The sequence below is a fragment of the Zalophus californianus genome, chromosome 4 (assembly GCF_009762305.2).
Source record: "Zalophus californianus isolate mZalCal1 chromosome 4, mZalCal1.pri.v2, whole genome shotgun sequence".
Lineage (NCBI taxonomy): Eukaryota > Metazoa > Chordata > Mammalia > Carnivora > Otariidae > Zalophus > Zalophus californianus.
The window spans coordinates 24,119,019-24,130,110 of record NC_045598.1 but is presented as its reverse complement, the minus strand read 5'-3'; the positions used below and the strand labels follow the sequence as shown (position 1 = coordinate 24,130,110).

At 43.2% G+C, this 11,092-nt stretch overlaps 1 protein-coding gene across 3 annotated transcripts in view; it reads left to right on the top strand.

The window, feature by feature from the left end:
• The first annotated feature begins 1,630 nt into the window (after nucleotides 1–1,630).
• The window catches only part of PTP4A2 (protein tyrosine phosphatase 4A2), a 30,076-nt gene continuing 20,614 nt past the window's right edge, over nucleotides 1,631–11,092 (top strand). Inside the window, exon 1 of one of the 3 annotated variants that reach the window (XM_027607456.2) lies at nucleotides 1,631–1,777. The gene's annotated coding sequence lies outside the window, so the exon portion shown is untranslated. Of the gene's footprint in view, nucleotides 1,778–2,078; nucleotides 2,456–3,059; nucleotides 3,242–11,092 lie in introns of those variants that run through there. The other 2 variants (XM_027607450.2, XM_027607465.2) reach the window with 2 other exon arrangements.

Genomic DNA, 11,092 nt, shown 5'->3' with positions numbered 1-11,092 from the left:
GGTCTCGCTTTCGCTCTCAGTGGGGGGTGTTTCCAACATCTCAGAAAGGGTTCCAGCTTACTCTGAGAGACACCAGTTATTGATTGCAGTCAGAGATTAACATTACGCTTATTTGGGCTTCAGAGGCAGACACCTGTGCTGAATCCTGGGCCTGCCACTTGATCTCTCTGAACTTCCCATCCCCTTTAAAATGAAGGTAATAAAACCTCCTGATTTGGAAGGTTATTTTGAAGAGTAAACTTGATAATACATTTAAAAACAGCTCGCCCCGGGCTTAGAATAGAGTAGATGCTTAATAATTGGTAGCCACTATCATGGCCATTATTGTTTTCCTTATGTTGTTATTGTATTATTTACTGACATTTTAGGGCCCGGCTGAGAGCTAGATGAGGGAAGACTTACTCATTTGTTCAACCGTGTACCAGATTGCCCCAAGTAGGTCAGTCTAAGGAGGGGAGAATCATGAAAATAGGCATTTACAATACACTGTAATGCGTGCTATGATAGGGGATTGCGGAAGGTGTTTTGAGACTTTAGTGGAAGAATCAGTGACCAGGAGACTCAACAAAAGTTTTGCGGAGGAGGTAGTTCTCTGTTTCAAGTCTGTGTTTCCAGGAAGTGGAAAATGCTGCCTGCTGGAGGCAGGCAGAATGCAAGCAGCAGCTGAGCCTCTGCTCCTCATCCAGGGGCCTTGATTCTGATCTGCAGCCCCTCCTTTCAGGGCCTCTCAACTCCCACGCAGTCCTGCCAGCCAGCCTTGCCCTGGAATACCCTCTCTTGGGCCACCTGCTGGTGGTGAACATCTTGGGTTCTGTTCTGTGGCTTGATGTGGCTGAGTCATAAGACCTTTCTTTTTACTGCTAAGCTCTAATAGAAGCCTTCTGGTCAGGAGCAATGCCCCAGGTCTATCTTATGGTGACAGCCTAAGGATGCCTACTGACCATTGCTTCTCCCCACAGGGCCAGATGGACATGTGTGTGGTCATGGCGGAGGGGAAGCTGCCCAAGGGGCAGGAGTCCCTTCTAGATAGGTGTGGGTTCTGGGCAGGTAAGACTTCCTAGGGTGGATAGAGAAGACAGAGCCCCCACCCCCAACTCTCATGGGTGAGCCTCCCCTCCTCCTCCCAAGCCAGTCTCCAGTGCTTCTTTCTGGCTGCCGTCAGACCCGCCAGTGGCCCAGACCAGTCTCCCAACTCACCGGCAACCACATTTTCCAAACCAAAACTCAGAACTCGTGGTCTGACAAAGAATTAAAGAATTTCTGGTCACCTTCCAAATGCAAGAGAGAATACTGGAATCTCTAGGATAATCTCTGTCGTTAAAGGGGACATTTGGTTGGAAACCTTTAAATTCAGGATTTTCTCTTTATCAGGCATTTCTCATACATTATGTCATTGATACGTAAAAAAAGCCCCATGAGGTAGCTGAAAACTATTTCCATTTAATAGTTTAGAATACTCAGAGAGAGGAAATAACTTGCCCAAGATGCTACGTCCCCAAAGTTTGAATTCTGGTCAGGAAGGATTCATAGGGGTGTGTGTGTCCTTCGCAATTGCAGAATTGCAGACGCACGCACGCTATTTGGGGCCTCGAGGAAGGACAGCCAAGAACTGAGCTGCCCTGGTTGTCACTTCTGAGTTGGAAATCCCCGAGCAAAGGGCTCGGTCGCCGCCCCGTCCCATCAGGATCTGGCCCCAGGCCTCACGGCTCGGGATGCCGGAAAAAGCCCTTCGACCTTGCAGGTCACACGGCGGCCGCTGGCCCTCGCCTCTGCCCAGGTGCGGATGGGATGTGGGGGGGCCGCGGCGTGGGCGAACGACTCCCCTGGCCACGTTCCGCCCCCTTCCCCGGTCACATGGACGCGCCTTCCGCAGCCGGGAGTGCGGAAAGGAACGAACCAAGAGGAGGAGAAGGGGGAGGCGCCGAGGGCAGTGGGTCAGCGCCCCGCGGGGCAGGTGGGCGGGCCCAACCGCCCCGCGAGCCGGCACGCCAGCCAGTCAGCGGGCGCGGGGGGGCTGGCCAGTGGGCGCGCGCGCCGCGCCCCGCAGCGCCCCCTGAGGGGCGGCGGCGGGAGCTGGTTCCGGCTGCGCGCGCAGCGGTGGTGGCGGCGGCGCGATCGGCCGGGCTGTAACCGTCGTCCGTCCGGTAGCGGCTGGAGCGGCAGCGGCGGCCGGGTACGGCGCGAGGCGACGCCACAGGGCAGCGGCGGCAGCGGGGCCAGCGGCGGCAGCAGGAGACGCAGCGGCGGCCGTAGCAGCAGCAAGACGGACTCGTGGACACGCGCCGCCGCCGCCGCCGGGCCGGGCCGGGTGTCGCGCGCCGAGGCTGGGGGGGAGTCGTCGCCGCCGCCGCCACCGCTACCGCCGCCGCCGCCGCCGCCGAGGTGACTGAGGAGAGAGGCGCCTCCTCGCTCCCGCCGCCGCCAGACTTCAATGCCCAGTTCCCAGCTCGCCAGCGTGAGTGCGCTCCTCCCGGGCGGCCCCCCGCGCCGGCTCCGGGCCTCGGGGAAGGGGAGGGCGGGAGGCGCCGCAGCCATTAGTGCAGGCCCGAGACACGTCCCCGGAAGGAGGGCCGGGCCGGGCCGGGGGCGGGGGGAGCGCGGCCGGGAAGCGTGGAGAACGAGGGTGGGTGAGGAAGGGGGGGACCGTGCGTGTGGAAGAATGTGGATTGTATGTGGGGGGAGTTTGCGTGCTTGAGGGGGACAGTATGAGTTGGGGAGAGAGCTGGGTGTGCATGTGGGTGAGGGAAGACGGAGTTTGGGGGGGGAGTGTGGATGAGATAGTTGGGGGGCCGTGTCCGGAGGCAGTATGTGTGTGTGTGAGTGCTGGCAGAGTGTAGAGGACAGTGGGGGTGTGGGGAGGAGTGCGCGTGGGCGAGAGGGTAAATGGGGGAGAGTGAGGAGGTGGGAACGGGAGAGCATTGAGTGTATGGGGTAGAGTGGGGGAGTGTGTGGGGGGAATATGCAGTGTGAGAGAGGGAGGTTGGGGAGAGGGTGAATGGCAGATGAGGGAGCGTGGAAAGGGTGTGCCTGCGACTGTCCAGTGTGTGAGCGGGCATCCTGGAGGCTCTGCGTTGATCGTGATCGCTGTGTACGGCGACAGAGAACCCTGGTGTCCTCGGTTAGGGAGTTCTTTCCAAGAGCGTCTTGTCCCTGGGTTCTTGGGTTCCACTCTGAGGAAACGGTATAGGAGTCTATGTCAGTGGCACTAGAGTCTTCTGGCTCTGGGATTTTTAAAAGAAAGGTAATGCTTTTTCGGGGGGGGAGGGTAAATGTTTTCCCCCATGTTTTATGACTATAAATTTCTAAATTTGTCAAGGACGTGGTCGCCATCCCATCGTCCGGTGCTCTGAGAGCTAACTAAAACAATCTTGTCTATTGCCCAGGATCCTAGGCTCTTGCCTGTAGAGTGTTCAGAAGCATAGACTTTTGTAAAGTACTGCTAGTTTTTCAGGTGAAAGGTATTTTATCGTTAGGTAAATGGAAAAAAATTTTATCAGATATTAGCTCTTTTCTACTATTCTGGAGAAGAACTCTTAAAAAAATAATGTAACGTTGATGATGAAGAACCAGAGGCCAGTTTATTATTCCCTGGAGTTTGTCAAGATACATAAAAAGTGTCTAGCAGTTCTAGCATCACTGTAGGCAAGCTTGTCTGTTTGGAATCACCGAACTGGTGGATTAGAATATGGTAGTTACTTGCTGCCATGCTCTGTATTAGAGTAGTTTCAGACAGGAAGTGAATGAAGTTATGCCTTGTTCAGTGTGCAAAAGGAAATTAAGGCTACAGAATGACACATTTTTAAGGCTTCAGAATTACTTGCCAGCATGCCCTTGTGTTGGTGAAGATGGGAGAAGTTGTTTGCCTGTATTCTAATCTTGACATTTAAAAAATTGTTTCATATTGGATAGTGAATGTATATTAGGGACTTTTGTCAGGATTGGATGGATTTTGTATGGATTCTTTTTTTTTTAAAGATTTTATTTATTTATTTGAGAGAGAGAGAATGAGAGATAGCACTAGAGGGAAGAGGGTCAGAGGGAGAAGCAGACTCCCTGCTGAGCAGGGAGCCCGATGTGGGACTGGAGCCCGATGTGGGACTCGATCCCGGGACTCCAGGATCATGACCTGAGCCGAAGGTAGTCGCCTAACCAACTGAGCCACCCAGGCGCCCTGTATGGATTCTTGTGTTGTGGGACTAGGGGTTCTTTTTTTTTTTTTTTTTTAAGATTTTATTTATTCATGAGAGAGAAGCAGAGGGAGAAGCAGGCTCCCAAGGAGCAGGGAGCCCGATGCGGGACTTGATCCCAGGACCCTGGGATCATGACCTGAGCTGAAGGCAGACGCTTAACCATCTGAGCCACCCAGGCGCCCGAATTAGGGGTTCTTGATAAAGAGTACCTTGATAATGGATTTTACACTTTAATGATGAGAAGTTTCTTAGAAGTTGGGAGTCTTTCAATCGGATGAGCAGAGACGGCTGATAGTAGACATAAGAGAATTATAGGCCAAAACGATATGTGATTAGAAGTCAGAAATTATGTTTTTCCTAGAGTGTCTTTTTTCTCAATCATTAGCATGTTTTGTGCTTTCAGAAATATTGAATAGCATTGTTAATTTTTAGTGGGATACTGAATTAGTATTAAGGGCCTACTATGCACCAGATATTTTTATACACTCCCTTTATATATAATTCTCACACTCTAAAGGTGGTAGGGGTTCTCATTTGCATTTATTTGGCACATAGTGAGTGGTTTCTATTTGCTAGACACTTGGGATACAGTGATGAGCCCTCAATGATTTACAGTGGTGAGATGAAGAGATATAGAGACTCAAAAGAGGGTTAAGTAACTTCTCCTAGGAAACAAGATAATAAGAATTGGAGATGGATTAAAAACCCAGGTCTGTCTGACTCCAGAGTCCTTGATTTTTCCACTATACCATTACCACCCTCACAGTAGGTTGTCTCACTTTGAGGTTTCTCAACCACACAGTGACCTAGCAGCTTGTACAGATGAGAAATGTTGAATTTAATGCAGAAGACTAGATGGCTGGAGGCAAGGGGATCATTTAGGAGATGCTGACTTGAGGCTCTTTGGGGCCTAAGCTAGGCTTTTATGTGGGTGGGGATTCTGCCTTGAAACTCTTGGGGCCCCAGGGGGTGTGTGCTTTGAGACATAGTTTTTATGAGGCACCTGGGATATGTCTGGGAGAGGAAAGTCTGATTAAAGAAACCCAGCAGCCTTTTATGTTTTTTATTTTGGGGGAAAGAGGAAGAGTATATTTATTGGGGTAAGAGTCAACTAGAAGTTGTCACTCCTATGTGAAAGTGTTTCTGTTCATCTGTATGAGATACTTAGGAGATTGTGAAGATCAAGTGAGAAAATAGATGTGGAAGCACTTCGTTAATTATAAGTTGAACTATAGATTCAAAGTATTATTACTACTAAGACCTTTCTCTTAGTAAGGCAACAGTTTGTTATATTTAGTAACTGGAAAAAGCTAGAGTTTAGGACACCTATACAAATGAAAAATTGTTTAGAACTGCTGAACTGGGTCTGTTCTGACTCAGAACAGCAAAAGTCAAACCACTCCCTCCATGAGTCAGTCAAGTAATATTTAATTTGAACTAACCAAATTTATAAGCAGAAACCATTTACAATATCATTGAACTGTGGTGGCACTAGGGAAGAGTAAATGTTTGAATGCTTTTGATACAACTTTCTTAAAAAGTTTGAAAGCCCCATATTTATATTCCTTGAAAAGACATTTGTGTGAAGCAAGGTAAAATACTTATTTTTCTTAAGATTTAACTTTTTTTTTAAAGATTTTATTTATTTATTTGAGAGAGAGAGAATGGGAGATAGAGAGCATGAGAAGGAAGAGGGTCAGAGGGAGAAGCAGACACCCTGCTGAGCAGGGAGTCCGATGTGGGACTCGATCCTGGGACTCCAGGATCATGACCTGAGCCGAAGGCAGTCACTTAACCAACTGAGCCACCCAGGCGCCCAAGATTTAACTCTTCATTCTATTTAACATTTTGTCTTTTAAAGATGGCATTTCTGTATGTAGTAGTTATAGAATTTTGACACATTAAGTTTAGTAGAGGTTTACTTAACAGGATTTGTACTGTTCCTTTTTGTTGGAATGTGGAATTGGTAACCAGTGAAGCCTCTAGCAAAAGCATTTACAAATAAGATGCAGAAGAGCAGTACATAAATTTATAGCTGTTGCTCTTGGAAGAGCAAAACTTAAGTTAGAGTGAAACCCAAGTTAGCTCAATTTCTTCAAGTGCTATGTAATCAGCTATACTACTTATAAAAGTTGGGGATCTTTAAAAATTTGAGCAACTGGAAATCAAGATCCAAAATTTCAACATGGTAGACTTAGTTATGTTTATTGAGTAGGGCAGTGGTAGAGATCTTGCGGTCTTAGGACACTTTATGAACTCCAACATTATGCTTTAGGTTTCAACACTCTGTTCCTTGAGAGTCTTACAATGCTGAATCATAAAGCATCTTATTTAAAATTCATAATAGTCCTTTGAGTAAGTGGCACTTTCAGTTGTACAGATAAGGAGATTGATTTATAGAATCAATTGTTGAATTCCAGGTTTTGAAATTGAAGTTAAAGATACCAGTAAATAGATGGCAGTAGATAAAAAAGCTTCTCTTTGGGGCTTAAGGTACTTAAATCTCTTGCTAAACTTTATTTTTGAGTTAACTCTGGTCATTATATAGGAGTTTAGTGGACATTAAAGAAATTGGCCCTTTTTGTCTGAAATTTAGTTTTTTGTTTTTTACGTTTTTTTTTATATAAGGATACTTCAGTTACTTGCATTTTTTTTTTTTTTTTTTTTGGTCTTTCGGGGATGTTGCTTTGAGATTTTTCTTAAGAACTCGTTGGGTTATATAGAAACTGATGATGATTCTCTAAATTTATAAAGTGAGAGTCTGTGATGTTGCAGTTCACATAATTTTATATCTTGGGTTTGTTAGTGAAGAGTGGATACCAGCAATTATAATTTTGTTGGGAAATGGTGATTGGAGTCTGTTAATCTGGAATGTTAGAAGAGCCTTTTATCCATTCTCATCTTTAGGGGTAGTACACGTATAGAGGTGTCTGGTAGCTTTCTCTAGTTTTGTTTTTTTGACTGAACCACATTTTCGAGCTCCTTTGGCCACTGTCTTGGGACTTGCAGCCCTATAGGATTGCTGGGTGTAGAGCTCAAGTAGATATTACATGTTGTTTTGTTTTGTGTTTTTTTGCTCCTTGGAGTTGTAGAGGTCTAGGCTAAACCAGAAACTGTCACTACTCTAGCACCTCTAAGAAAGAAGCTGCACAGCATTGCAGGCTCTGTCCATTTTCAGTTACCCTGTGGGGTTACCAGGACCCAGGTGAGGAAATGACCCTTCTGCACGTGTTAACGTGGTTTCCCCCGAACTATCTCTTCAATCAGCATAGACTGACAGGGCACAAAATCTTTCCTGGAAAAATGACTATGAGGAGTTGACAGATTATACCAACAGTTTTTATATGATTTGAATACAAATGTTTTTTGTTTGCACTGATTTCTTACCCATAGGTTCTGTAACACAGCATCAACTCCATTGTAAGTGGCCTAGAAACTAAATCTCATCATTTGAGCATATATTTACATTGCACAATATTGCCTTTTTAAACTCTAGAGAATTTTAAGCTCTGCTCCGACCCTTTTTTTGCTAGTTGAGCCTGTTTTGAAAAAATATTTTGATGATTAGAATGGTCGTTACCTTTAGAGATATTTAATTCCTTTCATAGTATTTTTGGGTTGAAATTTCATTCTTCTCAGAAAATGTTAATTCTTTTGGCATAAAATGAACACATGATATATTTGGTTTAGCAGATCAGATAAATTGCTTTGTGTTTTTATTTCTGCAGTGGTCAAAAATGTTGGCTCTTAACTAATGTATCGTTTGACAGGAATTCAAATTCAGTCTGCTTTCTTGTAGTCGTCTTTTAGTTTTACTTGAGATTTGAGCATAATTTTTTTTACAGTCTTTTACAGGAGACATTCACTAGATTGTATCACCACAGTATCTATAAATTGGATTTATATACATACATTGATATTTATTGCTTTTAGTAGCAAAACAAATTGATGTGTTTTCTACTTTCTGTTATTGGTGAAAAGCCTATCATGAGGGAACAGAGTGACTGGTTAGTGCAGAAGGATATGAGTCATCGGCAGGATTTGTCAGCAAATTGAGAAGGATATGATGGAGAAACAATAGATTCTAGTGACATTATTCTTCATTCCACACGTGTGGTTACAAACAAGTTTCCTTTTGGTGATTGGTTTAAATTATTCAAATAACTTAGATCGTTCCAGATGAGGAACACTTCAAATTTAAGTCATAGACTATACCCTGAATTGTTTTTCTAGTGAAATGAGATCTTCATTTGGAGGTTATCAGCAAGTAGAATTTAGTTAAACTCATATCTGTTTACTAGGAAAAATAATTCACCTATGAGGTAGGAGTTAGTAAGTTGAGAGTCTATTTTTGTGAAGCTTGTTGTTAATTATGGAGCTGCTCTGTAGATCAGAAGATGCCCACCAATGTGGCATATTTGTTTTCTCTCATTGAGCAGAGAGTTGCTCCCTGACTACTACTCATACTTTTAAATTTCTGAGAGCTTTTATTGCATCTGAATTGGTTTGAAATTCTCAGCATGGTCAAAGCCTCCTAAGAGTTATCTAACCAAGACTCTTTTTCCTTTATTAGGCTACCACGGCCCTTCACTGTTTCTACAGTCATGTTATAAAAGTTTTACCTTTCCTCGGAAGTCCCTAATTAATCCTACTCCATTTCTGCTCATACTTTGTCTTCAAAGTATATAGCATTAGTATGAAATGTTAATGTCCTTCATCAGACATTTTTCACTCACATGGATTCTCCTAGTATCTTGATCCTGGATAGTGTTTGTATGGTATGCGCAAAGAGCTCCACAATGCTTATTGTAAGCTTGGATATGCTGCATTTTAGTGTCATTCAGAGGTGACATATTGTCCTCCATCTCAGTAAGTATTTTGGAGGAAGAGGACAAGAAAGATCAAATTTGCATTCTTTAAGTGGGAAGAGAAGGAAGGCGAATCCATGTTGAACTAAGCTGGTGAGCAAAGAATAATTATCCCTTGACATGGCATTATAGAGGTATTTCACCTCTATTTTTACTTCACTTCCGTGTTTTAATGTGAAACAACTGCTTGCCACTGTATGTTTTTTAAAGATTGCGAATGTTGTGTTTTACGAAAATAAACGTCAAGCCATTATTGGACAATTAGTGGGTAGACAGTATATTTTAAAAAGCCACCAGCAGCTCCAAATAGAATGATTTGTGTTCTTGACTGTTTATCTTGTATTATACTCAGTACATAGAGAGATGGCTGTGAAGTACAATGTGATTTATAAAAAGCAAGTTTAGGAGAGGAAGTGACGTGTAACCTTAACAGGTTTTAGGGGAAACTTGGACCAAAATGCCTTAACAGCAGAAAAATTTCTGGGGCTCAAACAAAAGAATTTATGCTGACAAGATGTAATTTGGAATGTTTTTATTCTGTATCCTGTACATAGAGAGCTTCCTTCCCTCCTTGGTAGTGCTGGATATTTGAACAGGACTTTTAAATACTCAATGCATTTGACAAAATGGGGAAATGAAAGAGTTAAGCTGACCCATAAACTGCTCAGCTCCAAGACATGTATTTTAAATAATGCTAACAATAGCTGGGAAGTTCTTACTTTGCATGCTGCTCCTGTGCTGTAGGTTATTTTGAAAGGTGATTCAAATAACCTTTTCCCAAGTATCTATTTTGCAACCTCAGGGAACTCACAGCTGTTACAGTCATTCTAACTGTCCTGATATAGCTCAGAAAGTATTTCAAAGTGGTGTTGACAGGATGAATCCAGGTGTCCTTTTGGATTTCCTTTCCTCTTTCTTTTTCTTTCTTTCTTCCCTTTCTTCCTTTCTTTCCTTCCTTCCTTTCTGATTTTCACTACCGAATTTGCTTTTTTACTATTGAAATTCAGAATCTCATACATTTCTTTATTAATGAAATAATAAATTTAGTGGTTCTGGATTAATGTATGTATAGTGATGTTGGAAACTAAAATGATTAAGACTTAAATTGTTCTCCAGGAAAATTACTTAGCCTTTTGAGATTAAAAGAAGGATGTAAGAAAAGAAGAAAACAAATATTAGAATTTAATTATATGGGAATGCTGCTGAATTTGAGAGTTTTTATTTATTAAGGAGGTTACCACAGTTATTTAGGAAAAGAATGCGCTTAAACTTTATAATAAAGAAGCTTGGCGGGCCCCTGGGTGGCTCAGTCGTTAAGCGTCTGCCTGCCTTTGGCTCAGGTCATGATCCCAGGGTCCTGGGATCGAGGGCCATATCGGGCTCCCTGCTCGGTGGGAAGCCTGCTTCTCCCTCTCCCACTCCCCCTGCTTGTGTTCCTGCTCTCGCTATCTCTCTCTGTCAGATAAATAAATAAAATCTTAAAAAAAAAAAAAAAGCTTGGGAATCTTAAAGTGCACATAAACTAAAAGCATTAAGCTTTTTGTGCACTCTTAAAGTGCACAAAAACTTTAAACATAAAGCGCATAAAGAGGGATAGCCACGATATCTTTGCCCGGAAATGAAAAGTATGAATAAATAGAATCAATTTAATAGAGCTAAGTGTTTAGCTTAATTTTTAAAAAAATTCACTGAACTCAATAAGATTATGCCCAATATTAGAATTGTGCTGGTAGGATTTTTAATGGTGTTACTGGTATTCGAATAATTCTTTGGAAAAAGTGAAAATTGGCCATAGTCCTATTACCTTCATTTAAATTTTATTTATGGAAGGAAAAATAACACTTTTGGACAAGAAAATTCAACTGGAGAATTGCTAATCTTTAGAGGAACAGTAGAGAATTGAAAAGTAAATACTCAAGTGTGGAATGAAAATATTTAATGCAATTTTTGTCATATAGTTATTTGTAGAGGTAGGAATTACTAGAAAATGACAAGTACTTCTAATCACTAGGGTACACACAAATTTGAAAACCA